At 43.3% G+C, this 16,472-nt stretch overlaps 44 non-coding genes across 44 annotated transcripts; all 44 read right to left on the bottom strand.

The window, feature by feature from the left end:
- Window positions 1–301: 301 nt before the first annotated feature.
- On the bottom strand, window positions 302–420 carry LOC145871976 (5S ribosomal RNA). Its single transcript, XR_014387607.1, has one exon. It is a non-coding gene; the product is annotated as a 5S ribosomal RNA (ribosomal RNA).
- Window positions 421–559: 139 nt separating this feature from the next.
- Window positions 560–678, bottom strand: LOC145874890 (5S ribosomal RNA). The gene has a single exon (XR_014390524.1). It is a non-coding gene; the product is annotated as a 5S ribosomal RNA (ribosomal RNA).
- Window positions 679–1,087: 409 nt separating this feature from the next.
- Window positions 1,088–1,206, bottom strand: LOC145869558 (5S ribosomal RNA). The gene has a single exon (XR_014385554.1). It is a non-coding gene; the product is annotated as a 5S ribosomal RNA (ribosomal RNA).
- Window positions 1,207–1,345: 139 nt separating this feature from the next.
- Window positions 1,346–1,464, bottom strand: LOC145868056 (5S ribosomal RNA). Its single transcript, XR_014384050.1, has one exon. It is a non-coding gene; the product is annotated as a 5S ribosomal RNA (ribosomal RNA).
- A 409-nt stretch (window positions 1,465–1,873) lies between these two features.
- Window positions 1,874–1,992, bottom strand: LOC145871975 (5S ribosomal RNA). Its single transcript, XR_014387606.1, has one exon. It is a non-coding gene; the product is annotated as a 5S ribosomal RNA (ribosomal RNA).
- Window positions 1,993–2,131: 139 nt separating this feature from the next.
- LOC145869134 (5S ribosomal RNA) lies at window positions 2,132–2,250 on the bottom strand. The gene has a single exon (XR_014385130.1). It is a non-coding gene; the product is annotated as a 5S ribosomal RNA (ribosomal RNA).
- A 409-nt stretch (window positions 2,251–2,659) lies between these two features.
- LOC145871974 (5S ribosomal RNA) lies at window positions 2,660–2,778 on the bottom strand. Its single transcript, XR_014387605.1, has one exon. It is a non-coding gene; the product is annotated as a 5S ribosomal RNA (ribosomal RNA).
- A 139-nt stretch (window positions 2,779–2,917) lies between these two features.
- LOC145874888 (5S ribosomal RNA) lies at window positions 2,918–3,036 on the bottom strand. Its single transcript, XR_014390523.1, has one exon. It is a non-coding gene; the product is annotated as a 5S ribosomal RNA (ribosomal RNA).
- Window positions 3,037–3,445: 409 nt separating this feature from the next.
- On the bottom strand, window positions 3,446–3,564 carry LOC145871973 (5S ribosomal RNA). Its single transcript, XR_014387604.1, has one exon. It is a non-coding gene; the product is annotated as a 5S ribosomal RNA (ribosomal RNA).
- A 139-nt stretch (window positions 3,565–3,703) lies between these two features.
- Window positions 3,704–3,822, bottom strand: LOC145868055 (5S ribosomal RNA). Its single transcript, XR_014384049.1, has one exon. It is a non-coding gene; the product is annotated as a 5S ribosomal RNA (ribosomal RNA).
- Window positions 3,823–4,231: 409 nt separating this feature from the next.
- On the bottom strand, window positions 4,232–4,350 carry LOC145871972 (5S ribosomal RNA). The gene has a single exon (XR_014387603.1). It is a non-coding gene; the product is annotated as a 5S ribosomal RNA (ribosomal RNA).
- A 139-nt stretch (window positions 4,351–4,489) lies between these two features.
- On the bottom strand, window positions 4,490–4,608 carry LOC145869133 (5S ribosomal RNA). Its single transcript, XR_014385129.1, has one exon. It is a non-coding gene; the product is annotated as a 5S ribosomal RNA (ribosomal RNA).
- Window positions 4,609–5,017: 409 nt separating this feature from the next.
- Window positions 5,018–5,136, bottom strand: LOC145871971 (5S ribosomal RNA). Its single transcript, XR_014387602.1, has one exon. It is a non-coding gene; the product is annotated as a 5S ribosomal RNA (ribosomal RNA).
- A 139-nt stretch (window positions 5,137–5,275) lies between these two features.
- On the bottom strand, window positions 5,276–5,394 carry LOC145871970 (5S ribosomal RNA). The gene has a single exon (XR_014387601.1). It is a non-coding gene; the product is annotated as a 5S ribosomal RNA (ribosomal RNA).
- Window positions 5,395–5,803: 409 nt separating this feature from the next.
- Window positions 5,804–5,922, bottom strand: LOC145871969 (5S ribosomal RNA). Its single transcript, XR_014387600.1, has one exon. It is a non-coding gene; the product is annotated as a 5S ribosomal RNA (ribosomal RNA).
- Window positions 5,923–6,061: 139 nt separating this feature from the next.
- LOC145871968 (5S ribosomal RNA) lies at window positions 6,062–6,180 on the bottom strand. Its single transcript, XR_014387599.1, has one exon. It is a non-coding gene; the product is annotated as a 5S ribosomal RNA (ribosomal RNA).
- A 139-nt stretch (window positions 6,181–6,319) lies between these two features.
- On the bottom strand, window positions 6,320–6,438 carry LOC145871966 (5S ribosomal RNA). The gene has a single exon (XR_014387597.1). It is a non-coding gene; the product is annotated as a 5S ribosomal RNA (ribosomal RNA).
- Window positions 6,439–6,847: 409 nt separating this feature from the next.
- On the bottom strand, window positions 6,848–6,966 carry LOC145871965 (5S ribosomal RNA). The gene has a single exon (XR_014387596.1). It is a non-coding gene; the product is annotated as a 5S ribosomal RNA (ribosomal RNA).
- Window positions 6,967–7,105: 139 nt separating this feature from the next.
- LOC145871964 (5S ribosomal RNA) lies at window positions 7,106–7,224 on the bottom strand. The gene has a single exon (XR_014387595.1). It is a non-coding gene; the product is annotated as a 5S ribosomal RNA (ribosomal RNA).
- Window positions 7,225–7,633: 409 nt separating this feature from the next.
- LOC145871963 (5S ribosomal RNA) lies at window positions 7,634–7,752 on the bottom strand. Its single transcript, XR_014387594.1, has one exon. It is a non-coding gene; the product is annotated as a 5S ribosomal RNA (ribosomal RNA).
- Window positions 7,753–7,891: 139 nt separating this feature from the next.
- LOC145871962 (5S ribosomal RNA) lies at window positions 7,892–8,010 on the bottom strand. Its single transcript, XR_014387593.1, has one exon. It is a non-coding gene; the product is annotated as a 5S ribosomal RNA (ribosomal RNA).
- Window positions 8,011–8,149: 139 nt separating this feature from the next.
- On the bottom strand, window positions 8,150–8,268 carry LOC145871961 (5S ribosomal RNA). The gene has a single exon (XR_014387592.1). It is a non-coding gene; the product is annotated as a 5S ribosomal RNA (ribosomal RNA).
- Window positions 8,269–8,677: 409 nt separating this feature from the next.
- Window positions 8,678–8,796, bottom strand: LOC145871960 (5S ribosomal RNA). The gene has a single exon (XR_014387591.1). It is a non-coding gene; the product is annotated as a 5S ribosomal RNA (ribosomal RNA).
- Window positions 8,797–8,935: 139 nt separating this feature from the next.
- On the bottom strand, window positions 8,936–9,054 carry LOC145871959 (5S ribosomal RNA). Its single transcript, XR_014387590.1, has one exon. It is a non-coding gene; the product is annotated as a 5S ribosomal RNA (ribosomal RNA).
- A 139-nt stretch (window positions 9,055–9,193) lies between these two features.
- Window positions 9,194–9,312, bottom strand: LOC145871958 (5S ribosomal RNA). Its single transcript, XR_014387589.1, has one exon. It is a non-coding gene; the product is annotated as a 5S ribosomal RNA (ribosomal RNA).
- A 409-nt stretch (window positions 9,313–9,721) lies between these two features.
- On the bottom strand, window positions 9,722–9,840 carry LOC145871957 (5S ribosomal RNA). The gene has a single exon (XR_014387588.1). It is a non-coding gene; the product is annotated as a 5S ribosomal RNA (ribosomal RNA).
- A 139-nt stretch (window positions 9,841–9,979) lies between these two features.
- On the bottom strand, window positions 9,980–10,098 carry LOC145871955 (5S ribosomal RNA). Its single transcript, XR_014387586.1, has one exon. It is a non-coding gene; the product is annotated as a 5S ribosomal RNA (ribosomal RNA).
- A 139-nt stretch (window positions 10,099–10,237) lies between these two features.
- LOC145871954 (5S ribosomal RNA) lies at window positions 10,238–10,356 on the bottom strand. Its single transcript, XR_014387585.1, has one exon. It is a non-coding gene; the product is annotated as a 5S ribosomal RNA (ribosomal RNA).
- Window positions 10,357–10,765: 409 nt separating this feature from the next.
- On the bottom strand, window positions 10,766–10,884 carry LOC145871953 (5S ribosomal RNA). The gene has a single exon (XR_014387584.1). It is a non-coding gene; the product is annotated as a 5S ribosomal RNA (ribosomal RNA).
- Window positions 10,885–11,023: 139 nt separating this feature from the next.
- On the bottom strand, window positions 11,024–11,142 carry LOC145871952 (5S ribosomal RNA). The gene has a single exon (XR_014387583.1). It is a non-coding gene; the product is annotated as a 5S ribosomal RNA (ribosomal RNA).
- A 139-nt stretch (window positions 11,143–11,281) lies between these two features.
- LOC145871951 (5S ribosomal RNA) lies at window positions 11,282–11,400 on the bottom strand. Its single transcript, XR_014387582.1, has one exon. It is a non-coding gene; the product is annotated as a 5S ribosomal RNA (ribosomal RNA).
- Window positions 11,401–11,809: 409 nt separating this feature from the next.
- On the bottom strand, window positions 11,810–11,928 carry LOC145871950 (5S ribosomal RNA). The gene has a single exon (XR_014387581.1). It is a non-coding gene; the product is annotated as a 5S ribosomal RNA (ribosomal RNA).
- Window positions 11,929–12,067: 139 nt separating this feature from the next.
- LOC145871949 (5S ribosomal RNA) lies at window positions 12,068–12,186 on the bottom strand. The gene has a single exon (XR_014387580.1). It is a non-coding gene; the product is annotated as a 5S ribosomal RNA (ribosomal RNA).
- Window positions 12,187–12,595: 409 nt separating this feature from the next.
- LOC145871948 (5S ribosomal RNA) lies at window positions 12,596–12,714 on the bottom strand. The gene has a single exon (XR_014387579.1). It is a non-coding gene; the product is annotated as a 5S ribosomal RNA (ribosomal RNA).
- Window positions 12,715–12,853: 139 nt separating this feature from the next.
- On the bottom strand, window positions 12,854–12,972 carry LOC145871947 (5S ribosomal RNA). Its single transcript, XR_014387578.1, has one exon. It is a non-coding gene; the product is annotated as a 5S ribosomal RNA (ribosomal RNA).
- A 139-nt stretch (window positions 12,973–13,111) lies between these two features.
- On the bottom strand, window positions 13,112–13,230 carry LOC145871946 (5S ribosomal RNA). Its single transcript, XR_014387577.1, has one exon. It is a non-coding gene; the product is annotated as a 5S ribosomal RNA (ribosomal RNA).
- A 409-nt stretch (window positions 13,231–13,639) lies between these two features.
- LOC145871944 (5S ribosomal RNA) lies at window positions 13,640–13,758 on the bottom strand. Its single transcript, XR_014387575.1, has one exon. It is a non-coding gene; the product is annotated as a 5S ribosomal RNA (ribosomal RNA).
- Window positions 13,759–13,897: 139 nt separating this feature from the next.
- Window positions 13,898–14,016, bottom strand: LOC145871943 (5S ribosomal RNA). The gene has a single exon (XR_014387574.1). It is a non-coding gene; the product is annotated as a 5S ribosomal RNA (ribosomal RNA).
- Window positions 14,017–14,425: 409 nt separating this feature from the next.
- Window positions 14,426–14,544, bottom strand: LOC145871942 (5S ribosomal RNA). The gene has a single exon (XR_014387573.1). It is a non-coding gene; the product is annotated as a 5S ribosomal RNA (ribosomal RNA).
- Window positions 14,545–14,683: 139 nt separating this feature from the next.
- Window positions 14,684–14,802, bottom strand: LOC145871941 (5S ribosomal RNA). Its single transcript, XR_014387572.1, has one exon. It is a non-coding gene; the product is annotated as a 5S ribosomal RNA (ribosomal RNA).
- A 409-nt stretch (window positions 14,803–15,211) lies between these two features.
- LOC145871940 (5S ribosomal RNA) lies at window positions 15,212–15,330 on the bottom strand. The gene has a single exon (XR_014387571.1). It is a non-coding gene; the product is annotated as a 5S ribosomal RNA (ribosomal RNA).
- Window positions 15,331–15,469: 139 nt separating this feature from the next.
- LOC145871938 (5S ribosomal RNA) lies at window positions 15,470–15,588 on the bottom strand. The gene has a single exon (XR_014387569.1). It is a non-coding gene; the product is annotated as a 5S ribosomal RNA (ribosomal RNA).
- Window positions 15,589–15,727: 139 nt separating this feature from the next.
- LOC145871937 (5S ribosomal RNA) lies at window positions 15,728–15,846 on the bottom strand. The gene has a single exon (XR_014387568.1). It is a non-coding gene; the product is annotated as a 5S ribosomal RNA (ribosomal RNA).
- A 409-nt stretch (window positions 15,847–16,255) lies between these two features.
- On the bottom strand, window positions 16,256–16,374 carry LOC145871936 (5S ribosomal RNA). The gene has a single exon (XR_014387567.1). It is a non-coding gene; the product is annotated as a 5S ribosomal RNA (ribosomal RNA).
- Between the last annotated feature and the right edge of the window lie 98 nt (window positions 16,375–16,472).

Here is a 16,472-nt window from a genome sequence, read left to right as displayed (position 1 = left end):
TAGAAGAAATTACAAACACTGTTCCCATCACTTTTTACCACAGGTAGTTGGATAAAATACAAACTTTATTTCCTTTCATCATTTGAACAGGGCAAAGGAGCACAAAGCACACACAAGCTGCATTCAGCAACAATATTCTTGTTTGTCTTATAAATACAAGGCAGATGCTAATTGAAAACACAAGGAAATTTGATCCTATTAAAAAGGCAGGAAGCTGCATTTAGTCAATTCATCATTAAATGCTTACTACAAGGCAGTGTTGCTGATGAAATAGTGCAGGGGCACACCCTCGTGGACAAAATGCTTACAGCACCTGGTATTCCCAGGCGGTCTCCCATCCAAGTACTAACCAGGCCCGACCCTGCTTAGCTTCCGAGATCAGACGAGATCGGGCGTACCCAGGCTGGTATGGCCGTAAGCGAGAAACAATCTCTTGCTACAACATATATAGTCAAAGTGAGTCTGATAAAACAGACATTTAGTCAATTCATCATTAAATGCTTAATACAAGGCAGTGTTGCTGATGAAATAGTGCAAGAGCACACCCTCGTGGACAAAATGCTTACAGCACCTGGTATTCCCAGGCGGTCTCCCATCCAAGTACTAACCAGGCCCGACCCTGCTTAGCTTCCGAGATCAGACGAGATCGGGGGTACCCAGGCTGGTATGGCCGTAAGCGAGAAACAATCTCTTGCTACAACATATATAGTCAAAGTGAGTGTGATAAACAGACATTGCATTTTCACCAATTAGATAAGCAGCTTGAACTTTGTGTCACTGAAAAAGTAGAAGAAATTACAAACACTGTTCCCATCACTTTTTAGCACAGGTAGTTGGATAAAATACAAACTTTATTTCCTTTCATCATTTGAACAGGGCAAAGGAGCACAAAGCACACACAAGCTGCATTCAGCAACAATATTCTTGTTTGTCTTATAAATACAAGGCAGATGCTAATTGAAAACACAAGGAAATTTGATCCTATTAAAAAGGCAGGAAGCTGCATTTAGTCAATTCATCATTAAATGCTTACTACAAGGCAGTGTTGCTGATGAAATAGTGCAGGGGCACACCCTCGTGGACAAAATGCTTACAGCACCTGGCATTCCCAGGCGGTCTCCCATCCAAGTACTAACCAGGCCCGACCCTGCTTAGCTTCCGAGATCAGACGAGATCGGGCGTACCCAGGCTGCTATGGCCGTAAGCGAGAAACAATCTCTTGCTACAACATATATAGTCAAAGTGAGTCTGATAAAACAGACATTTAGTCAATTCATCATTAAATGCTTAATACAAGGCAGTGTTGCTGATGAAATAGTGCAAGAGCACACCCTCGTGGACAAAATGCTTACAGCACCTGGTATTCCCAGGCGGTCTCCCATCCAAGTACTAACCAGGCCCGACCCTGCTTAGCTTCCGAGATCAGACGAGGTCGGGCGTACCCAGGCTGGTATGGCCGTAAGCGAGAAACAATCTCTTGCTACAACATATATAGTCAAAGTGAGGGTGATAAACAGACATTGCATTTTCACCAATTAGATAAGCAGCTTGAACTTTGTGTCACTGAAAAAGTAGAAGAAATTACAAACACTGTTCCCATCACTTTTTACCACAGGTAGTTGGATAAAATACAAACTTTATTTCCTTTCATCATTTGAACAGGGCAAAGGAGCACAAAGCACACACAAGCTGCATTCAGCAACAATATTCTTGTTTGTCTTATAAATACAAGGCAGATGCTAATTGAAAACACAAGGAAATTTGATCCTATTAAAAAGGCAGGAAGCTGCATTTAGTCAATTCATCATTAAATGCTTACTACAAGGCAGTGTTGCTGATGAAATAGTGCAGGGGCACACCCTCGTGGACAAAATGCTTACAGCACCTGGTATTCCCAGGCGGTCTCCCATCCAAGTACTAACCAGGCCCGACCCTGCTTAGCTTCCGAGATCAGACGAGATCGGGCGTACCCAGGCTGGTATGGCCGTAAGCGAGAAACAATCTCTTGCTACAACATATATAGTCAAAGTGAGTCTGATAAAACAGACATTTAGTCAATTCATCATTAAATGCTTAATACAAGGCAGTGTTGCTGATGAAATAGTGCAAGAGCACACCCTCGTGGACAAAATGCTTACAGCACCTGGTATTCCCAGGCGGTCTCCCATCCAAGTACTAACCAGGGCCGACCCTGCTTAGCTTCCGAGATCAGACGAGATCGGGGGTACCCAGGCTGGTATGGCCGTAAGCGAGAAACAATCTCTTGCTACAACATATATAGTCAAAGTGAGTGTGATAAACAGACATTGCATTTTCACCAATTAGATAAGCAGCTTGAACTTTGTGTCACTGAAAAAGTAGAAGAAATTACAAACACTGTTCCCATCACTTTTTACCACAGGTAGTTGGATAAAATACAAACTTTATTTCCTTTCATCATTTGAACAGGGCAAAGGAGCACAAAGCACACACAAGCTGCATTCAGCAACAATATTCTTGTTTGTCTTATAAATACAAGGCAGATGCTAATTGAAAACACAAGGAAATTTGATCCTATTAAAAAGGCAGGAAGCTGCATTTAGTCAATTCATCATTAAATGCTTACTACAAGGCAGTGTTGCTGATGAAATAGTGCAGGGGCACACCCTCGTGGACAAAATGCTTACAGCACCTGGTATTCCCAGGCGGTCTCCCATCCAAGTACTAACCAGGCCCGACCCTGCTTAGCTTCCGAGATCAGACGAGATCGGGCGTACCCAGGCTGGTATGGCCGTAAGCGAGAAACAATCTCTTGCTACAACATATATAGTCAAAGTGAGTCTGATAAAACAGACATTTAGTCAATTCATCATTAAATGCTTAATACAAGGCAGTGTTGCTGATGAAATAGTGCAAGAGCACACCCTCGTGGACAAAATGCTTACAGCACCTGGTATTCCCAGGCGGTCTCCCATCCAAGTACTAACCAGGCCCGACCCTGCTTAGCTTCCGAGATCAGACGAGATCGGGGGTACCCAGGCTGGTATGGCCGTAAGCGAGAAACAATCTCTTGCTACAACATATATAGTCAAAGTGAGTGTGATAAACAGACATTGCATTTTCACCAATTAGATAAGCAGCTTGAACTTTGTGTCACTGAAAAAGTAGAAGAAATTACAAACACTGTTCCCATCACTTTTTAGCACAGGTAGTTGGATAAAATACAAACTTTATTTCCTTTCATCATTTGAACAGGGCAAAGGAGCACAAAGCACACACAAGCTGCATTCAGCAACAATATTCTTGTTTGTCTTATAAATACAAGGCAGATGCTAATTGAAAACACAAGGAAATTTGATCCTATTAAAAAGGCAGGAAGCTGCATTTAGTCAATTCATCATTAAATGCTTACTACAAGGCAGTGTTGCTGATGAAATAGTGCAGGGGCACACCCTCGTGGACAAAATGCTTACAGCACCTGGTATTCCCAGGCGGTCTCCCATCCAAGTACTAACCAGGCCCGACCCTGCTTAGCTTCCGAGATCAGACGAGATCGGGCGTACCCAGGCTGGTATGGCCGTAAGCGAGAAACAATCTCTTGCTACAACATATATAGTCAAAGTGAGTCTGATAAAACAGACATTTAGTCAATTCATCATTAAATGCTTAATACAAGGCAGTGTTGCTGATGAAATAGTGCAAGAGCACACCCTCGTGGACAAAATGCTTACAGCACCTGGTATTCCCAGGCGGTCTCCCATCCAAGTACTAACCAGGCCCGACCCTGCTTAGCTTCCGAGATCAGACGAGGTCGGGCGTACCCAGGCTGGTATGGCCGTAAGCGAGAAACAATCTCTTGCTACAACATATATAGTCAAAGTGAGGGTGATAAACAGACATTGCATTTTCACCAATTAGATAAGCAGCTTGAACTTTGTGTCACTGAAAAAGTAGAAGAAATTACAAACACTGTTCCCATCACTTTTTACCACAGGTAGTTGGATAAAATACAAACTTTATTTCCTTTCATCATTTGAACAGGGCAAAGGAGCACAAAGCACACACAAGCTGCATTCAGCAACAATATTCTTGTTTGTCTTATAAATACAAGGCAGATGCTAATTGAAAACACAAGGAAATTTGATCCTATTAAAAAGGCAGGAAGCTGCATTTAGTCAATTCATCATTAAATGCTTACTACAAGGCAGTGTTGCTGATGAAATAGTGCAGGGGCACACCCTCGTGGACAAAATGCTTACAGCACCTGGTATTCCCAGGCGGTCTCCCATCCAAGTACTAACCAGGCCCGACCCTGCTTAGCTTCCGAGATCAGACGAGATCGGGCGTACCCAGGCTGGTATGGCCGTAAGCGAGAAACAATCTCTTGCTACAACATATATAGTCAAAGTGAGTCTGATAAAACAGACATTTAGTCAATTCATCATTAAATGCTTAATACAAGGCAGTGTTGCTGATGAAATAGTGCAAGAGCACACCCTCGTGGACAAAATGCTTACAGCACCTGGTATTCCCAGGCGGTCTCCCATCCAAGTACTAACCAGGGCCGACCCTGCTTAGCTTCCGAGATCAGACGAGATCGGGGGTACCCAGGCTGGTATGGCCGTAAGCGAGAAACAATCTCTTGCTACAACATATATAGTCAAAGTGAGTGTGATAAACAGACATTGCATTTTCACCAATTAGATAAGCAGCTTGAACTTTGTGTCACTGAAAAAGTAGAAGAAATTACAAACACTGTTCCCATCACTTTTTAGCACAGGTAGTTGGATAAAATACAAACTTTATTTCCTTTCATCATTTGAACAGGGCAAAGGAGCACAAAGCACACACAAGCTGCATTCAGCAACAATATTCTTGTTTGTCTTATAAATACAAGGCAGATGCTAATTGAAAACACAAGGAAATTTGATCCTATTAAAAAGGCAGGAAGCTGCATTTAGTCAATTCATCATTAAATGCTTACTACAAGGCAGTGTTGCTGATGAAATAGTGCAGGGGCACACCCTCGTGGACAAAATGCTTACAGCACCTGGTATTCCCAGGCGGTCTCCCATCCAAGTACTAACCAGGCCCGACCCTGCTTAGCTTCCGAGATCAGACGAGATCGGGCGTACCCAGGCTGGTATGGCCGTAAGCGAGAAACAATCTCTTGCTACAACATATATAGTCAAAGTGAGTCTGATAAAACAGACATTTAGTCAATTCATCATTAAATGCTTAATACAAGGCAGTGTTGCTGATGAAATAGTGCAAGAGCACACCCTCGTGGACAAAATGCTTACAGCACCTGGTATTCCCAGGCGGTCTCCCATCCAAGTACTAACCAGGCCCGACCCTGCTTAGCTTCCGAGATCAGACGAGATCGGGCGTACCCAGGCTGGTATGGCCGTAAGCGAGAAACAATCTCTTGCTACAACATATATAGTCAAAGTGAGGGTGATAAACAGACATTGCATTTTCACCAATTAGATAAGCAGCTTGAACTTTGTGTCACTGAAAAAGTAGAAGAAATTACAAACACTGTTCCCATCACTTTTTACCACAGGTAGTTGGATAAAATACAAACTTTATTTCCTTTCATCATTTGAACAGGGCAAAGGAGCACAAAGCACACACAAGCTGCATTCAGCAACAATATTCTTGTTTGTCTTATAAATACAAGGCAGATGCTAATTGAAAACACAAGGAAATTTGATCCTATTAAAAAGGCAGGAAGCTGCATTTAGTCAATTCATCATTAAATGCTTACTACAAGGCAGTGTTGCTGATGAAATAGTGCAGGGGCACACCCTCGTGGACAAAATGCTTACAGCACCTGGTATTCCCAGGCGGTCTCCCATCCAAGTACTAACCAGGCCCGACCCTGCTTAGCTTCCGAGATCAGACGAGATCGGGCGTACCCAGGCTGGTATGGCCGTAAGCGAGAAACAATCTCTTGCTACAACATATATAGTCAAAGTGAGTCTGATAAAACAGACATTTAGTCAATTCATCATTAAATGCTTAATACAAGGCAGTGTTGCTGATGAAATAGTGCAAGAGCACACCCTCGTGGACAAAATGCTTACAGCACCTGGTATTCCCAGGCGGTCTCCCATCCAAGTACTAACCAGGCCCGACCCTGCTTAGCTTCCGAGATCAGACGAGATCGGGCGTACCCAGGCTGGTATGGCCGTAAGCGAGAAACAATCTCTTGCTACAACATATATAGTCAAAGTGAGTCTGATAAAACAGACATTTAGTCAATTCATCATTAAATGCTTAATACAAGGCAGTGTTGCTGATGAAATAGTGCAAGAGCACACCCTCGTGGACAAAATGCTTACAGCACCTGGTATTCCCAGGCGGTCTCCCATCCAAGTACTAACCAGGCCCGACCCTGCTTAGCTTCCGAGATCAGACGAGATCGGGCGTACCCAGGCTGGTATGGCCGTAAGCGAGAAACAATCTCTTGCTACAACATATATAGTCAAAGTGAGTGTGATAAACAGACATTGCATTTTCACCAATTAGATAAGCAGCTTGAACTTTGTGTCACTGAAAAAGTAGAAGAAATTACAAACACTGTTCCCATCACTTTTTACCACAGGTAGTTGGATAAAATACAAACTTTATTTCCTTTCATCATTTGAACAGGGCAAAGGAGCACAAAGCACACACAAGCTGCATTCAGCAACAATATTCTTGTTTGTCTTATAAATACAAGGCAGATGCTAATTGAAAACACAAGGAAATTTGATCCTATTAAAAAGGCAGGAAGCTGCATTTAGTCAATTCATCATTAAATGCTTACTACAAGGCAGTGTTGCTGATGAAATAGTGCAGGGGCACACCCTCGTGGACAAAATGCTTACAGCACCTGGTATTCCCAGGCGGTCTCCCATCCAAGTACTAACCAGGCCCGACCCTGCTTAGCTTCCGAGATCAGACGAGATCGGGCGTACCCAGGCTGGTATGGCCGTAAGCGAGAAACAATCTCTTGCTACAACATATATAGTCAAAGTGAGTCTGATAAAACAGACATTTAGTCAATTCATCATTAAATGCTTAATACAAGGCAGTGTTGCTGATGAAATAGTGCAAGAGCACACCCTCGTGGACAAAATGCTTACAGCACCTGGTATTCCCAGGCGGTCTCCCATCCAAGTACTAACCAGGCCCGACCCTGCTTAGCTTCCGAGATCAGACGAGATCGGGCGTACCCAGGCTGGTATGGCCGTAAGCGAGAAACAATCTCTTGCTACAACATATATAGTCAAAGTGAGGGTGATAAACAGACATTGCATTTTCACCAATTAGATAAGCAGCTTGAACTTTGTGTCACTGAAAAAGTAGAAGAAATTACAAACACTGTTCCCATCACTTTTTACCACAGGTAGTTGGATAAAATACAAACTTTATTTCCTTTCATCATTTGAACAGGGCAAAGGAGCACAAAGCACACACAAGCTGCATTCAGCAACAATATTCTTGTTTGTCTTATAAATACAAGGCAGATGCTAATTGAAAACACAAGGAAATTTGATCCTATTAAAAAGGCAGGAAGCTGCATTTAGTCAATTCATCATTAAATGCTTACTACAAGGCAGTGTTGCTGATGAAATAGTGCAGGGGCACACCCTCGTGGACAAAATGCTTACAGCACCTGGTATTCCCAGGCGGTCTCCCATCCAAGTACTAACCAGGCCCGACCCTGCTTAGCTTCCGAGATCAGACGAGATCGGGCGTACCCAGGCTGGTATGGCCGTAAGCGAGAAACAATCTCTTGCTACAACATATATAGTCAAAGTGAGTCTGATAAAACAGACATTTAGTCAATTCATCATTAAATGCTTAATACAAGGCAGTGTTGCTGATGAAATAGTGCAAGAGCACACCCTCGTGGACAAAATGCTTACAGCACCTGGTATTCCCAGGCGGTCTCCCATCCAAGTACTAACCAGGCCCGACCCTGCTTAGCTTCCGAGATCAGACGAGATCGGGCGTACCCAGGCTGGTATGGCCGTAAGCGAGAAACAATCTCTTGCTACAACATATATAGTCAAAGTGAGTCTGATAAAACAGACATTTAGTCAATTCATCATTAAATGCTTAATACAAGGCAGTGTTGCTGATGAAATAGTGCAAGAGCACACCCTCGTGGACAAAATGCTTACAGCACCTGGTATTCCCAGGCGGTCTCCCATCCAAGTACTAACCAGGCCCGACCCTGCTTAGCTTCCGAGATCAGACGAGATCGGGCGTACCCAGGCTGGTATGGCCGTAAGCGAGAAACAATCTCTTGCTACAACATATATAGTCAAAGTGAGTGTGATAAACAGACATTGCATTTTCACCAATTAGATAAGCAGCTTGAACTTTGTGTCACTGAAAAAGTAGAAGAAATTACAAACACTGTTCCCATCACTTTTTACCACAGGTAGTTGGATAAAATACAAACTTTATTTCCTTTCATCATTTGAACAGGGCAAAGGAGCACAAAGCACACACAAGCTGCATTCAGCAACAATATTCTTGTTTGTCTTATAAATACAAGGCAGATGCTAATTGAAAACACAAGGAAATTTGATCCTATTAAAAAGGCAGGAAGCTGCATTTAGTCAATTCATCATTAAATGCTTACTACAAGGCAGTGTTGCTGATGAAATAGTGCAGGGGCACACCCTCGTGGACAAAATGCTTACAGCACCTGGTATTCCCAGGCGGTCTCCCATCCAAGTACTAACCAGGCCCGACCCTGCTTAGCTTCCGAGATCAGACGAGATCGGGCGTACCCAGGCTGGTATGGCCGTAAGCGAGAAACAATCTCTTGCTACAACATATATAGTCAAAGTGAGTCTGATAAAACAGACATTTAGTCAATTCATCATTAAATGCTTAATACAAGGCAGTGTTGCTGATGAAATAGTGCAAGAGCACACCCTCGTGGACAAAATGCTTACAGCACCTGGTATTCCCAGGCGGTCTCCCATCCAAGTACTAACCAGGCCCGACCCTGCTTAGCTTCCGAGATCAGACGAGATCGGGCGTACCCAGGCTGGTATGGCCGTAAGCGAGAAACAATCTCTTGCTACAACATATATAGTCAAAGTGAGTCTGATAAAACAGACATTTAGTCAATTCATCATTAAATGCTTAATACAAGGCAGTGTTGCTGATGAAATAGTGCAAGAGCACACCCTCGTGGACAAAATGCTTACAGCACCTGGTATTCCCAGGCGGTCTCCCATCCAAGTACTAACCAGGCCCGACCCTGCTTAGCTTCCGAGATCAGACGAGATCGGGCGTACCCAGGCTGGTATGGCCGTAAGCGAGAAACAATCTCTTGCTACAACATATATAGTCAAAGTGAGTGTGATAAACAGACATTGCATTTTCACCAATTAGATAAGCAGCTTGAACTTTGTGTCACTGAAAAAGTAGAAGAAATTACAAACACTGTTCCCATCACTTTTTAGCACAGGTAGTTGGATAAAATACAAACTTTATTTCCTTTCATCATTTGAACAGGGCAAAGGAGCACAAAGCACACACAAGCTGCATTCAGCAACAATATTCTTGTTTGTCTTATAAATACAAGGCAGATGCTAATTGAAAACACAAGGAAATTTGATCCTATTAAAAAGGCAGGAAGCTGCATTTAGTCAATTCATCATTAAATGCTTACTACAAGGCAGTGTTGCTGATGAAATAGTGCAGGGGCACACCCTCGTGGACAAAATGCTTACAGCACCTGGTATTCCCAGGCGGTCTCCCATCCAAGTACTAACCAGGCCCGACCCTGCTTAGCTTCCGAGATCAGACGAGATCGGGCGTACCCAGGCTGGTATGGCCGTAAGCGAGAAACAATCTCTTGCTACAACATATATAGTCAAAGTGAGTCTGATAAAACAGACATTTAGTCAATTCATCATTAAATGCTTAATACAAGGCAGTGTTGCTGATGAAATAGTGCAAGAGCACACCCTCGTGGACAAAATGCTTACAGCACCTGGTATTCCCAGGCGGTCTCCCATCCAAGTACTAACCAGGCCCGACCCTGCTTAGCTTCCGAGATCAGACGAGATCGGGCGTACCCAGGCTGGTATGGCCGTAAGCGAGAAACAATCTCTTGCTACAACATATATAGTCAAAGTGAGTCTGATAAAACAGACATTTAGTCAATTCATCATTAAATGCTTAATACAAGGCAGTGTTGCTGATGAAATAGTGCAAGAGCACACCCTCGTGGACAAAATGCTTACAGCACCTGGTATTCCCAGGCGGTCTCCCATCCAAGTACTAACCAGGCCCGACCCTGCTTAGCTTCCGAGATCAGACGAGATCGGGCGTACCCAGGCTGGTATGGCCGTAAGCGAGAAACAATCTCTTGCTACAACATATATAGTCAAAGTGAGTGTGATAAACAGACATTGCATTTTCACCAATTAGATAAGCAGCTTGAACTTTGTGTCACTGAAAAAGTAGAAGAAATTACAAACACTGTTCCCATCACTTTTTACCACAGGTAGTTGGATAAAATACAAACTTTATTTCCTTTCATCATTTGAACAGGGCAAAGGAGCACAAAGCACACACAAGCTGCATTCAGCAACAATATTCTTGTTTGTCTTATAAATACAAGGCAGATGCTAATTGAAAACACAAGGAAATTTGATCCTATTAAAAAGGCAGGAAGCTGCATTTAGTCAATTCATCATTAAATGCTTACTACAAGGCAGTGTTGCTGATGAAATAGTGCAGGGGCACACCCTCGTGGACAAAATGCTTACAGCACCTGGTATTCCCAGGCGGTCTCCCATCCAAGTACTAACCAGGCCCGACCCTGCTTAGCTTCCGAGATCAGACGAGATCGGGCGTACCCAGGCTGGTATGGCCGTAAGCGAGAAACAATCTCTTGCTACAACATATATAGTCAAAGTGAGTCTGATAAAACAGACATTTAGTCAATTCATCATTAAATGCTTAATACAAGGCAGTGTTGCTGATGAAATAGTGCAAGAGCACACCCTCGTGGACAAAATGCTTACAGCACCTGGTATTCCCAGGCGGTCTCCCATCCAAGTACTAACCAGGCCCGACCCTGCTTAGCTTCCGAGATCAGACGAGATCGGGCGTACCCAGGCTGGTATGGCCGTAAGCGAGAAACAATCTCTTGCTACAACATATATAGTCAAAGTGAGTCTGATAAAACAGACATTTAGTCAATTCATCATTAAATGCTTAATACAAGGCAGTGTTGCTGATGAAATAGTGCAAGAGCACACCCTCGTGGACAAAATGCTTACAGCACCTGGTATTCCCAGGCGGTCTCCCATCCAAGTACTAACCAGGCCCGACCCTGCTTAGCTTCCGAGATCAGACGAGATCGGGCGTACCCAGGCTGGTATGGCCGTAAGCGAGAAACAATCTCTTGCTACAACATATATAGTCAAAGTGAGTGTGATAAACAGACATTGCATTTTCACCAATTAGATAAGCAGCTTGAACTTTGTGTCACTGAAAAAGTAGAAGAAATTACAAACACTGTTCCCATCACTTTTTACCACAGGTAGTTGGATAAAATACAAACTTTATTTCCTTTCATCATTTGAACAGGGCAAAGGAGCACAAAGCACACACAAGCTGCATTCAGCAACAATATTCTTGTTTGTCTTATAAATACAAGGCAGATGCTAATTGAAAACACAAGGAAATTTGATCCTATTAAAAAGGCAGGAAGCTGCATTTAGTCAATTCATCATTAAATGCTTACTACAAGGCAGTGTTGCTGATGAAATAGTGCAGGGGCACACCCTCGTGGACAAAATGCTTACAGCACCTGGTATTCCCAGGCGGTCTCCCATCCAAGTACTAACCAGGCCCGACCCTGCTTAGCTTCCGAGATCAGACGAGATCGGGCGTACCCAGGCTGGTATGGCCGTAAGCGAGAAACAATCTCTTGCTACAACATATATAGTCAAAGTGAGTCTGATAAAACAGACATTTAGTCAATTCATCATTAAATGCTTAATACAAGGCAGTGTTGCTGATGAAATAGTGCAAGAGCACACCCTCGTGGACAAAATGCTTACAGCACCTGGTATTCCCAGGCGGTCTCCCATCCAAGTACTAACCAGGCCCGACCCTGCTTAGCTTCCGAGATCAGACGAGATCGGGCGTACCCAGGCTGGTATGGCCGTAAGCGAGAAACAATCTCTTGCTACAACATATATAGTCAAAGTGAGTGTGATAAACAGACATTGCATTTTCACCAATTAGATAAGCAGCTTGAACTTTGTGTCACTGAAAAAGTAGAAGAAATTACAAACACTGTTCCCATCACTTTTTAGCACAGGTAGTTGGATAAAATACAAACTTTATTTCCTTTCATCATTTGAACAGGGCAAAGGAGCACAAAGCACACACAAGCTGCATTCAGCAACAATATTCTTGTTTGTCTTATAAATACAAGGCAGATGCTAATTGAAAACACAAGGAAATTTGATCCTATTAAAAAGGCAGGAAGCTGCATTTAGTCAATTCATCATTAAATGCTTACTACAAGGCAGTGTTGCTGATGAAATAGTGCAAGAGCACACCCTCGTGGACAAAATGCTTACAGCACCTGGTATTCCCAGGCGGTCTCCCATCCAAGTACTAACCAGGCCCGACCCTGCTTAGCTTCCGAGATCAGACGAGATCGGGCGTACCCAGGCTGGTATGGCCGTAAGCGAGAAACAATCTCTTGCTACAACATATATAGTCAAAGTGAGTCTGATAAAACAGACATTTAGTCAATTCATCATTAAATGCTTAATACAAGGCAGTGTTGCTGATGAAATAGTGCAAGAGCACACCCTCGTGGACAAAATGCTTACAGCACCTGGTATTCCCAGGCGGTCTCCCATCCAAGTACTAACCAGGCCCGACCCTGCTTAGCTTCCGAGATCAGACGAGATCGGGCGTACCCAGGCTGGTATGGCCGTAAGCGAGAAACAATCTCTTGCTACAACATATATAGTCAAAGTGAGTCTGATAAAACAGACATTTAGTCAATTCATCATTAAATGCTTAATACAAGGCAGTGTTGCTGATGAAATAGTGCAAGAGCACACCCTCGTGGACAAAATGCTTACAGCACCTGGTATTCCCAGGCGGTCTCCCATCCAAGTACTAACCAGGCCCGACCCTGCTTAGCTTCCGAGATCAGACGAGATCGGGCGTACCCAGGCTGGTATGGCCGTAAGCGAGAAACAATCTCTTGCTACAACATATATAGTCAAAGTGAGTGTGATAAACAGACATTGCATTTTCACCAATTAGATAAGCAGCTTGAACTTTGTGTCACTGAAAAAGTAGAAGAAATTACAAACACTGTTCCCATCACTTTTTACCACAGGTAGTTGGATAAAATACAAACTTTATTTCCTTTCATCATTTGAACAGGGCAAAGGAGCACAAAGCACACACAAGCTGCATTCAGCAACAATATTCTTGTTTGTCTTATAAATACAAGGCAGATGCTAATTGAAAACACAAGGAAATTTGATCCTATTAAAAAGGCAGGAAGCTGCATTTAGTCAATTCATCATTAAATGCTTACTACAAGGCAGTGTTGCTGATGAAATAGTGCAGGGGCACACCCTCGTGGACAAAATGCTTACAGCACCTGGTATTCCCAGGCGGTCTCCCATCCAAGTACTAACCAGGCCCGACCCTGCTTAGCTTCCGAGATCAGACGAGATCGGGCGTACCCAGGCTGGTATGGCCGTAAGCGAGAAACAATCTCTTGCTACAACATATATAGTCAAAGTGAGTCTGATAAAACAGACATTTAGTCAATTCATCATTAAATGCTTAATACAAGGCAGTGTTGCTGATGAAATAGTGCAAGAGCACACCCTCGTGGACAAAATGCTTACAGCACCTGGTATTCCCAGGCGGTCTCCCATCCAAGTACTAACCAGGCCCGACCCTGCTTAGCTTCCGAGATCAGACGAGATCGGGCGTACCCAGGCTGGTATGGCCGTAAGCGAGAAACAATCTCTTGCTACAACATATATAGTCAAAGTGAGTGTGATAAACAGACATTGCATTTTCACCAATTAGATAAGCAGCTTGAACTTTGTGTCACTGAAAAAGTAGAAGAAATTACAAACACTGTTCCCATCACTTTTTAGCACAGGTAGTTGGATAAAATACAAACTTTATTTCCTTTCATCATTTGAACAGGGCAAAGGAGCACAAAGCACACACAAGCTGCATTCAGCAACAATATTCTTGTTTGTCTTATAAATACAAGGCAGATGCTAATTGAAAACACAAGGAAATTTGATCCTATTAAAAAGGCAGGAAGCTGCATTTAGTCAATTCATCATTAAATGCTTACTACAAGGCAGTGTTGCTTATGAAATAGTGCAAGAGCACACCCTCGTGGACAAAATGCTTACAGCACCTGGTATTCCCAGGCGGTCTCCCATCCAAGTACTAACCAGGCCCGACCCTGCTTAGCTTCCGAGATCAGACGAGATCGGGCGTACCCAGGCTGGTATGGCCGTAAGCGAGAAACAATCTCTTGCTACAACATATATAGTCAAAGTGAGTCTGATAAAACAGACATTTAGTCAATTCATCATTAAATGCTTAATACAAGGCAGTGTTGCTGATGAAATAGTGCAAGAGCACACCCTCGTGGACAAAATGCTTACAGCACCTGGTATTCCCAGGCGGTCTCCCATCCAAGTACTAACCAGGCCCGACCCTGCTTAGCTTCCGAGATCAGACGAGATCGGGCGTACCCAGGCTGGTATGGCCGTAAGCGAGAAACAATCTCTTGCTACAACATATATAGTCAAAGTGAGTGTGATAAACAGACATTGCATTTTCACCAATTAGATAAGCAGCTTGAACTTTGTGTCACTGAAAAAGTAGAAGAAATTACAAACACTGTTCCCATCACTTTTTAGCACAGGTAGTTGGATAAAATACAAACTTTATTTCCTTTCATCATTTGAACAGGGCAAAGGAGCACAAAGCACACACAAGCTGCATTCAGCAACAATATTCTTGTTTGTCTTATAAATACAAGGCAGATGCTAATTGAAAACACAAGGAAATTTGATCCTATTAAAAAGGCAGGAAGCTGCATTTAGTCAATTCATCATTAAATGCTTACTACAAGGCAGTGTTGCTGATGAAATAGTGCAGGGGCACACCCTCGTGGACAAAATGCTTACAGCACCTGGTATTCCCAGGCGGTCTCCCATCCAAGTACTAACCAGGCCCGACCCTGCTTAGCTTCCGAGATCAGACGAGATCGGGCGTACCCAGGCTGGTATGGCCGTAAGCGAGAAACAATCTCTTGCTACAACATATATAGTCAAAGTGAGTCTGATAAAACAGACATTTAGTCAATTCATCATTAAATGCTTAATACAAGGCAGTGTTGCTGATGAAATAGTGCAAGAGCACACCCTCGTGGACAAAATGCTTACAGCACCTGGTATTCCCAGGCGGTCTCCCATCCAAGTACTAACCAGGCCCGACCCTGCTTAGCTTCCGAGATCAGACGAGATCGGGCGTACCCAGGCTGGTATGGCCGTAAGCGAGAAACAATCTCTTGCTACAACATATATAGTCAAAGTGAGTCTGATAAAACAGACATTTAGTCAATTCATCATTAAATGCTTAATACAAGGCAGTGTTGCTGATGAAATAGTGCAAGAGCACACCCTCGTGGACAAAATGCTTACAGCACCTGGTATTCCCAGGCGGTCTCCCATCCAAGTACTAACCAGGCCCGACCCTGCTTAGCTTCCGAGATCAGACGAGATCGGGCGTACCCAGGCTGGTATGGCCGTAAGCGAGAAACAATCTCTTGCTACAACATATATAGTCAAAGTGAGTGTGATAAACAGACATTGCATTTTCACCAATTAGATAAGCAGCTTGAACTTTGTGTCACTGAAAAAGTAGAAGAAATTACAAACACTGTTCCCATCACTTTTTACCACAGGTAGTTGGATAAAATACAAACTTTATTTCCTTTCATCATTTGAACAGGGCAAAGGAGCACAAAGCACACACAAGCTGCATTCAGCAACAATATTCTTGTTTGTCTTATAAATACAAGGCAGATGCTAATTGAAAACACAAGGAAATTTGATCCTATTAAAAAGGCAGGAAGCTGCATTTAGTCAATTCATCATTAAATGCTTACTACAAGGCAGTGTTGCTGATGAAATAGTGCAGGGGCACACCCTCGTGGACAAAATGCTTACAGCACCTGGTATTCCCAGGCGGTCTCCCATCCAAGTACTAACCAGGCCCGACCCTGCTTAGCTTCCGAGATCAGACGAGATCGGGCGTACCCAGGCTGGTATGGCCGTAAGCGAGAAACAATCTCTTGCTACAACATATATAGTCAAAGTGAGTCTGATAAAACAGACATTTAGTCAATTCATCATTAAATGCTTAATACAAGGCAGTGT

The sequence above is a fragment of the Salmo salar genome, unplaced genomic scaffold, assembly GCF_965601325.2.
Source record: "Salmo salar unplaced genomic scaffold, fSalSal1 ptg000293l, whole genome shotgun sequence".
In the NCBI taxonomy this organism is placed as follows: Eukaryota; Metazoa; Chordata; class Actinopteri; order Salmoniformes; family Salmonidae; genus Salmo; species Salmo salar.
The sequence above is the reverse complement of the archived record's forward strand: the minus strand, read 5'-3'. Positions and strand labels throughout refer to the sequence as shown.